The sequence below is a fragment of the Ambystoma mexicanum genome, chromosome 1q (genome assembly GCF_040938575.1).
Source record: "Ambystoma mexicanum isolate Mex_15411 chromosome 1q, UKY_AmexF1_1, whole genome shotgun sequence".
NCBI classification, from domain to species: domain Eukaryota; kingdom Metazoa; phylum Chordata; class Amphibia; order Caudata; family Ambystomatidae; genus Ambystoma; species Ambystoma mexicanum.
In genome coordinates this window covers 473602947-473613459 of record NC_090922.1, presented here as the reverse complement: position 1 = coordinate 473613459, position 10513 = coordinate 473602947, and positions in this window count along the sequence as shown.

Below are 10513 nucleotides of genomic sequence, written 5' to 3'. Positions count from 1 at the left end.
GATACTGGCATTAGAAAAGATTGTCCTTGAGGCAAACTTATTATCGCCAGAAAGGGTGTTAGCTGTATTGAACGAAAAAGATGAACTTTCATCATTCGTAGCTATAGATCATCCTGATAGTCCCTCTGTGTTGACAGACTTGATCGACTTGAATTTGGAGACTAGGCAGTGTGGCCATGAATGCATTGGTGAATTGGATGAAGTTGTAAATGGTAATCATAGTACATTCTTCATGTCTAGAAAAGCAAAAAAAAAATATATAATAAAGCCTTAAAAAAACAAAAAAATGCAAATTCTCAAGATCTAATACCTCAAGGCAGCTTGAAGTTGAAGCAAAATAATAAAGCAAAAACTAAAAATAAAAATTCCGTATTATTGGAAGAGCAGAAAAAGCTCAATTTGCAACAAAGACATAATAATTGCGTTAGTATGGGTGAAAATAACATCGATATTACACAACTAAATAGTGAAAGTCAGGCCGTTCTGGGTTCATCTGAGTATGGGACACTTAAAACAGAGTCCATGAGCATTGAGGTGGCTACTACTGCGATTACACCAGCCGTGATTAAATTGATCCCTAAATCTAGCGCTGATATCAAAAGTGACGAAAATATGCCTTTATCACCTATTCTGATACAGACTCAGTTACAACGCTTTTTTGAAAGAATTGACAAAAACATTTCCGACTTGGCACAAAAGCCTCAAAACATTGTTGAGAGCAGTTCAGAATGTCATGTTGTGGGTTCTATTCCTGATAGTAGTAAACACAATGCAAATGCACAGGTTGCGATCGAGGCTGCCGACATTCAAGAGCTCGATATTTTGAGGCCACAGTTTATGAATGAAACCTCTGATACTCGGATAAACCATCAGCCCATAACTTCCCTTTCTATGCCTGAGGGAGAATGTGGGGATAAATGGTTGCTCTATCATTCTTTAGGGTCTGAAATGAAATTGGTAATGGGATGGACTCTGGATCCTGCAAAGGTTGATAAACCAAATTTAAACCGTACCTCTCTCATGAAAGTATTTCATCAAATCCCTGCTTTGCGGAACTTAGTATCGAATGATATAGATTGGGTCCGTTTACCATACATTTCTAATGGCAGAATGTTATGTAAATTTCAGAATACAATCATTTCTGCACTAATCTGGAAACATTTACAGGACTTTCAATTGTTAGGCTATGACCTATCTATATTTAAATCAATGGAAAATGCCACATTATTTGTAGAATACCAACCATCTATGCCCGAGAACAATACTCATATGGAGGGACATGACAAGCAGCTTGCTACACTACACGAAAAAATCAGAATGCAATCGGAATCTGTTGCTAGGATTGCGTCTAGTCTATCACGGCTTGAACCATTGATGCAAAATATAATAAGCAGTATGCCAGGTATAGAAAAACAATAGCATGATACTGTGGTCATTAACTCTTGGAATTGCCGTGGCTTCAACAACTTTGTGAATTGGTTTTCAAAAAAATTGGGAGTTGAACTGCCAGCAATTATTATCTTGCAGGAAACTATGGCAATTAAAGATATCTATTTGGAGGGATATGTAGCCTTTTGTTCTCACGCGTTAAAGGGGAACCAAGGCCGTCCATCTGGTGGGCTTGCGATCTTAGTGAGTCATAGATATCAATTGAAATTGCTTCAAATCTATGCCTCCCCGGAGATTTTAGTGGTTGAAGTGACATTACCTTCTTGTGTGCCAATTCAGTTGATAATAGTGTCGTTATATTGGAACCCTGCTTCATCATCATTAGAGGAAATTATTGTAAAAGTTAATCATGTTCTGTTATTAGTGGTAACAGACGCTCCACATGCACAGATCATCCTGGGTGGGGACTTTAACTCAAATCTTAATGAAACAATGTTCAAATTTGACATAGTCTCATCATATGAAATACTGGCATTCGAAAGAGGGATACTTTGGCGCAAATACATATCAGAATGGGATCTGCAGGTTGTTCCTTTTGAACAAAAAACTGAAGTACATACTTGGGCACGTGGCACAAAATGTTCTGCAATAGATTACTTAGTAATCTCAAATTCCTTGGCTGAATCGACTTCAAGTTGTAAGATCATTGAAACACACCTAAGTGATCATTGTATTTTGGAGTGTATGTTAGTGAGAAGCACCCCAATATATGAAATTATGCCAGCATTGGGAGTATTGGAGATTGATCGTAAGGCACTTTCTATCAGGTGGAATGTTAATTTATACAGGAAGCTAAATTATTTAGTTAACAGAGATTTGATAAAGGTTAATGTTGAATCTTTGTCTAATAACGATCTACTGATTTGCGAAAGGAAAAATGTCAGAATGATATGTGGCCACCTTAATACCTTAGCAAAAAATCGTACAGCAGCTAGTAAATATGACCATATGAAAAGATTCAATGTTGAAATTGCATTAAGGAAAACACAAAAGAATAGCGAACTTCGCAAATTGCTGAAAGAATCTGCTAATACAGTGGATTATACGATTGAGAAAAAGAGAATTTTGGTTAATTATAGAAATGATGTTAAATATATTCAAATGCATGCCTCTATTGAAACTAATCAAAGGATGATTCAAAATCTGGTTGGTAAGAACTCGAGGGAAATTTGGGCTACTTTGAAGGATCCTTTACTGCAAGGCAAACCAGATCTGTGTTCCGCAGTAAGTGGAGAAGTCTGGTGTAAGATTTATGAAGCAAAATATGCCATGCCTGCGAAATTCTGTAGCTTAAGATCCCCTGATCTGGCTAGCAATATTCCCTCTATATGTCCTTGGGGTTTGAGCGATATTATTGCTATAATTGCAAAATTAAAACCTTCTAAAGCTGTTGGTCCTGATGGTATTCCTTCATGTGTCATCAAGGACGACCCCAACCTATGGGCAAAAATCATTCTAAAGAGGTTGGACTGTGTATTTAAAATAAAGAAAATTCCTGAGTCATGGATATCTGCGATCGTTATTCCATTACATAAAAAAGGTTCTTTAAATGACCCTGCTAACTTTAGACCCATAGCCCTCATTGACACCTTTGCAAAAATCTTCTCAGCCTTAATTTTGAAGGACCTAATTGAGTTCATCTCGAAACAGACATTTTTTTCGAGGTATCAGACTGGTTTTCGAAAAGGTATGGGTACACAGCTAAATGCAACCCTGTTAGCCCACATATTGAAAATCTCTAGGGTGAAGGATCATGGCCCAGTGTATATGGCATTAGTAGATATATCAGGAGCTTTTGACTCTGTGATTAGACAAGTGTTGTGGCAAAGGATGCAGGATATGCAAATTCCGTTGCACCTGATAGCATTGATCATCTTGCTTCATACTAACACAAGCTATAGGATCAAGCTGGACAAAGAAGGTCCTTTGACGCCACCAATCAGTACATATATAGGGGTGAAGCAGGGTTGTAACCTTGCTGCAACCCTGTTTAACCTATATTTGTCTGAAATAGATTCAATATGGTCGACGTGTAACTCTTTTGCGCTTAAAATAGGGGACCTTTGCTTAGATTGGTTAGCGTTCGCTGACGACTTGGTAATGTTTGATTCTACTCCCTTTGGGCTTCAACATAAATTAGAGTGTCTTGTCGATTTCTGTGAGAAGCGTAATTTACAATTAAACCCGAACAAATCTCACATCCTGGTATTTTCAAATAAAAGAAAACTGGTAAGATACCAGTGGAAAATAAATGGCTCTTTGATTCCACGTGCCTTAGGTATGATTTATTTGGGCTATAATTTGAATAATTCCGACTCATGTGACAAATGGAATAGAGAAATTTCTATTAAAGTAATGCCTTTGATCGCACAAATGAAACTAATCCATCTAAGAATCTGTAATTTCTCCATAATTCCATTATTAGATTTCTATAAGCTCAAAGTGGAAGCAATTATTTTATATGGCTTATACTTGTGCTTTGCGGAAATTGGCCCAATATTAAATAAAATACAAGGAAAAATTTGGAAGAAGGTCCTACAGTTGCCTATGTCATTTCCAAACTCTATCATTATTCATGAACTAGGTCTATCTTCCTTGGCTACTAAGCACCTATGGAGAAAGCTTACGTCCTATGCTAAAATCTTGGAGCCCTTACCGAATTCACTATATGAAGATCTTCTAAACATGCTGGCAAACCTGTGTCAGTGGCGATTGAAGGTATAAGGTGTGACAAAGAGCTTGAAAAAATACAAATGGTAAAGGACGACCTTATAAATCGTCCTCAGATTGTAAAGTCCAAGCTCATACAATTTGATTGGGCAGTCAATTCAGATAAAATTGGGGAATATCTTTTATATAGGGAGTATGCAAAATATCGGCACAAACAGTCATGTTTACCTATATATCTGAAATTGTGTCCTAGCCACAAGATGCGCTCTATGTACATGAGATTCAAATTTAATCTAATTCCGACATTAGAGCGCATTAAGAATTGGCTAATTGGTGCTGCCTTGATAAATAGGGGTTGCAGATTTTGCGTTAATTCGCAAAGAGAAACGCTGAAGCATCTTGTCTTGCAGTGCGTGTATTTTGAAAAAACACGACAAAATAGCTTGCTAAAAAATCAAAGTCTAATATCTGAATACCAAAGTGAATTGTTGTGGTCGCAATGTATGTGGGGCTATCGTATGTCAATGATTATTGACTTAACACAGTTGTTGCTTATAATTGAGAAGAGTTTAGTACTCAAAAACTCATGTGAATTTGGAGTGGGGATTGAGTTTCGTGATTTTCCAGCCAAATTATGATTAGGGCATACAATAGTTGGCTATCTTTTTAAATGGAGAAGTGTGTAATGATGTAAATAATTGTGCTTAACTCAGGCTCTTAAGGTATTTTAAATTAAAATCTGGTGGTATTGAGTTATCATAATGTTAGTGTTATATTTACGTGTTTCGATTGTGAATAGGTGCTGCTTTGTCATGTCGGCTTTACGACAATGTTTTAGAGTTTTTACTTTGTAACTTTTAGGTACTCTGCATTGTAATGTATAATATAAATGCCTTATTCTAAGTTTTGTAACTAATGAATTATTATTAAGAAAATGTTGTAAAGATACTCGTATCGAAAAACAACTAATAAAATAAAATAATAAAAAAACTTCAGCGAAACCCAGTGAGAGTGTCAGGTCCCCAGCCACTAAATTTATGAAGGATTTGGTTGGTGTGTTTTCGGAGGGTTCTGATATCCTCCAATGGATTGAAGCGTTTGAAATGGCTTGTGCAATTCATGATGTTGACAAAAGAGATTGGGCTAAGTGTTTGCTAAGCAGAGTGCCTGAAACTGGGTATGACTGTATTCTGAAGCTAAGTGTGGAAGAAAGGGGTCAGTATGAGTGTATGAAATCTGCTTTGATTGCCAAGTTTGGCAAGACACCTACCCAATACCTTAAAAGGTTCAGGGATTTTAAGAAAAGAGAGAATGTGTCTTGGGTCGACTGGGTGAGTGCTGCGCACATGAATATGATGGGGTGGATTGACGGTTACAAGGTGAAAACTTTTGTTGAATTGTCCCACCTGTTGTTTTTTGTTCACCGGAGCTGCGTCAGTATGTTGCTGACCAGAACATTTTGGATCCCTTTAAGCTGGCTAGGTTGGCTGACAAGTGGGTCTCCCACCGGGTGTCCCCTAAGGACTCCAGTGGGAAGGACAAGGACAAAGAAAAGGGGGCCTCTCAGAAAGCTGAGGAGTCCCAAAAGCAGTCACAGTCGAATAAACCTAAACCCTCCTCTCCTAAGACCCAAAAATCTAGTGGGGATAAGTCATCTGTGGGTGGGAATAAGAGTAGTGGTCCACCTGCTGCAAAGCAGGCTCCCGGTGGTTCCAGTACCGTACCCCGCACTCCTGGCACTTGTTGGGACTGTGGGGCTCTGGATCACAAAAGGGGTGACTCCAAGTGTAAAGGTAAGGCACTCGGAGTACAGGCTGTCAGCCTGATCTACCCTTACCCCATGTCTGAGGTGGAGGCCACAGCCCTCCCCTCCTCTACAGGGATCACTTTTGGTGCTCCCGTAGAGATTTCCTTAGTGTCCCTTGGGGCCTGGGACCAGTACGCAGAAGTACTGGCGACCATCCCACAGAACACCCGTAGATTTTTTAGAAGTGTCCTCCTGAATGGCCAGCATTCTACTGGTTTGAGAGACACTGGGGCAAGCATGACAGTGGTGGACAGGACCCTGCTCAAGCCAGAGGACTATGTAGATGCTCCTCTGAGAACCACCAGGTTAGCTGGTGGGCCTCCCAAATTATCGCCTGTAGCCCGAGTCACACTCGTAATTGGAGACAAGACAGCAAAGCTTCCTGTCCTGGTTCAGGACAACGTCCCTGCTAACATTCTGTTAGGTAACAATCTAGTCGAGTTGGGATTGATCACGGATGGTCTTCCCATGACTGCTGCTGCGGTCACTAGGTCACAGGTGACACCGGGTCTGGCTGTGAGTCAGGTACCCGAGCCGAAGGCGCGGCCTAAGGCACGACGAAGGAAGAGCAAGAAGGCCACCTCTGTGGAGGGAGCCCCTTCTCTTCCTGCTGTTCCTACAGCACCCATTGGGATCCATGCTCCGGACGGGCTGGGTCCAGTGGTAAACCCCGTCTCAACTCCTGTGGGAGAAGAGCCAGAAGACTCTCCTGTGGGAGAGGTTCTCAACCCGGAGGATCATCCCGATCTTCAATGCTTGTTAGCTGAAGGGGGACCCTCCCGGGCAGACTTCTGTAAAGGACAGAGAGAGTGTCCCTCTCTCGAGGGTCTGAGGAAACAGGCCCTGTCCCAGGCACCAGGCGAAGTGCCTAGGACTTTCCGGATTTATTGGGAGGGTGAGCTCCTTGTTAGTGAGCCCACTAAGCCTGAACCTGGTGCCCTCAAGAGGTTGGTGGTACCCCAGGTTTACAGGCCCTTCCTACTGCAGTTGGCGCATGAGGTGCCCTTGGCTGGTGATCTTGGTACCAAGAAGACTAAGCTGAGGCTCTCTGCCCATTTCTACTGGCCTCGGATGGGAGTAGAAGTGGAGTCCCACTGCAGGACCTGCCCAACTTGTCAGTTGTCTGGCAAGACTGGAGGCAGTGTCATTGCCCCACTGCAGCCATTGCCAGTGGTTGGCACACTGTTTGAGAGGGTGGGCATCGACATCGTCGGTCCCCTTGACCCTCCCACGTCAGGTGGACATCGGTTCATCCTGCTTTTGGTAGATCATGCCACCAGCTACCCTGAGGCTATACCCCTTCGGACTGCTACTGCCAAGGTGGTTGCCCGGGCCCTCCTGGGCATTTTCACCCATGTTGGATTCCCCAAGGAGGTTGTCTCTGACCGAGGATCCAACTTCATGTTCATGTCTAGTTACATGAAAACCATGTGGAAAGAGTGCGGGGTAATCTACAAGTTCTCCACTTCTTACCACCCCAGACCAATGGTCTGGTTGAGAGATTTAATAAAACTCTCAAGGGCATGCTAGGTGCTTTGGAAGAGCCCCTAAGGAGGAAATGGGATCTCCTCCTGCCATGCCTGCTGTTTGCTTACAGAGAGGTACCTCAAGAGGGTGTTGGTTTCAGCCCCTTTGAGTTGCTCTTTGGACATCCCGTGAGGGGGCCCCTCGCCTTGATCAGAGAAGGCTTGGAAGCCACCCCTCCCGGTCCCACCAAGCAAGTGGGGGACTATGTGTTAGGCCTCAGACGGAGGATGACACAGATGATGGGTCAAGCAAGGGTGAATCTCAAGGCCAGCCAGGAATTGAACAAATACTGGCATGACCTTAAAGCATCGCAAGTGGAGTGGACTCCGGGACAGGAGGTCCTCGTGATGGAGCCTACCAAGCCTCGGGCATTGGCAGATAAATGGACTGGACCCTTCCGGATAGTCTCCAAGATGGGCGAGGTCAATTATCTGGTTGACATGGGAATCCCAGAGGTAGCCCCTCGGGTATTCCATGTTAATAGGCTCAAGCCGTTCCACAGGCGAGCAGAAGTCTCATGTCTCTTGCTGGCTTCAGAGCAAGAAGAGGATGAGAGTGAGCCCCTTCCTGATTTGCTGCATAGCAACCCTCAGGATGGCTCAGTGGAGGGAGTGCAGCTCTCTCCAGATTTGACAACCGAGCAGCAGAGGGCCTGCAGGACTTTGCTCCATCAGTATGCCTCTCTGTTTTCGCTGACGCCAGGCCTTACACCGTGGTGTAAGCACGAGATTGACACTGGGACAGCATGCCTGTCAAGAGCAGGAGCTACCGAATGTCAGATACGGTTAAGAACCACATCCAGGCTAAGGTCGCCAAGATGTTGGATCTGGGTGTTATTGAACCCTCAACCAGTCCCTGGTCCAGTCCAGTGGTCCTTGTCCCCAAGGCAAGTTCCCAGGCCGGTACCAAGGATTGGAGATTCTGTGTGGACTACCGAGGAGTCAATGCCGTCACCAAAACTGACGCGCACCCATTGCCCCGGGCTGATGAGCTCGTGGACACCATAGGTGCTGCCAATTTTGTGAGCACCTTTGACCTCACCTCAGGCTATTGACAAATAGCTCTGACGGACCATGCCAAGGAAAAGACGGCGTTCTCCACCCCAGAGGGACTCTACCAGTTTAGGGTCATGACTTTTGGGTTAAAGAATGCCCCTGCCACCCTCCAGAGATTGGTCAATCATGCTCTCAGTGGGCTGGAAGCCTTTTGTGTGGCTTATTTAGATGACATTGCCGTCTACAGTGCCACTTGGGAAGAGCACTTGACACATCTGGGTAGAGTGTTGCAGGCCTTAAAAAGGGCTAACCTCACTATCAAGGCCACCAAGTGCCAGATAGCTCAGGGGAATGTCACGTATCTTGGTCATGAGGTAGGAGGGGGTCAAATCCAACCTCTCACCAGTAAGGTACAGGATGTACAGGACTGGGAGACTCCCACTACTCAAACCCAGGTGAGAGCCTTTTTGGGTCTCACTGGGTACTATCGCAATTTCATGGCGGACTATGGAACCATAGCTGCACCACTGACAGCTCTGACTTCACCCAAGCAGCCTAGGAAGGTCAATTGGACTGCAGACTGTCAGAGGGCCTTTAATGGCTTGAAAGAAAGTCTGTGTCGGGCACCCGTGTTGTGTGTGCCCGATTACAGCCGACCCTTTATCATCCAGACAGATGCCTGCGGCACCGGAATTTGAGCTGTCTTGTCCCAGTTAGATGACAAAGGGAGAGAACATCCTATCATATTCATCAGTAGACAACTCAAGGGTAGAGAACTTAGGTGGGCTACTGTTGAAAAGGAGTGTTTTAGTATAGTTTGGAGCCTTAGGCGTTTTAGGCCTACCTTACGGGGTCTACCTTCAAGGTCCAAACAGATCATAAGCCCCTAAAGTGGCTTATGCAGATGAAGGGTGAGAACCCGAAACTGCTCAGGTGGTCCATTAGCCTGCAAGGGCTAGACTTCACCATAGAGCACAGACCAGGAAAGAGTCACGATGATGCAGATGGCCTTTCCAGAAGGTATGTTGACCGTCTGGATGAGGGTGTCTATCCCGTGGGAGATTTGGCACCCTCCACCTCAGTCTGGGGGGAGGCGACTGTGATGCTGGAAATGCATCGGAGGGACAGGGCCTCCGTATCCTTGTCCTTTACTGCTTTTCATCGTGTGTTCTGTCGTGTTTTCCACGCAGGAGTTCATGTGGGACTCCTGGCGGTGTAGCTCTCTTTCTTTTGGTTTGGTGAACGGACCTGTGGGATACCCTTATGGCACCCATGGGTGGGGGTACAACCCTGTGCCCCTAGTGTATGTTTTTGGGCACCTGTGGGTGGCCCACAGAGCAGTGTATGGGCTGGTGGCAGCTCCGTGCTGAATTTGACAGGTGCGCGGAGTATCCTCCATTTTGGGATACCCCGGCCCTGCCATTGGGATCAGTTGATCCCTGATGGAAAACAAGATGGCCCTGGTGGCCTCTTGCTTTCTATTACCCATTACCTTGTTTTCCCAAAGTCCTGGGAAGCCCTGACTCTGTCCCTTCCCCCTGACTGGCTGTTGGGTGGAAGTGCCATATATGGTGTTGTTGTGAAGGCCCGGTCAGACTAGCTGGAGCCTTCCCGGTGATGTATGCTGTGGGTACCTCCTGTGGGTGGGACCTGGGTGAATAGAGTGTGTGACGAATATGCATTCTGTGTTGTGGGTGTCTAGTATCTGGTGGCTGACACAATGACTGAGACAACCCTGCCCGAAACCGGTATGAATGCAGCTTGGAGTGTTGAATGGCTTGGTACTTTTCCCAATGCACATAACTTGTTGTGAGTGTCTGGAGAGAAGTGAATGGCCTGAATACCTCGTGTGTCTGATTGGCTGCCTGCCTGCATGAATGCCCGTAGTCGTGATTGGATGCTTGAGTGTGACCCAGCGGAATGAATGGGAGATCAACAGTATATCTGGGGACCTTTCACTGCTAGGAATCATGTTCAGAAGCTGAAGTCCACTACAACGAGTAACTGGATTAACTGATGCTTGACCTTGAAGCCCTGCTGGACGAGAAGAGTTGCTGTTGCTCTC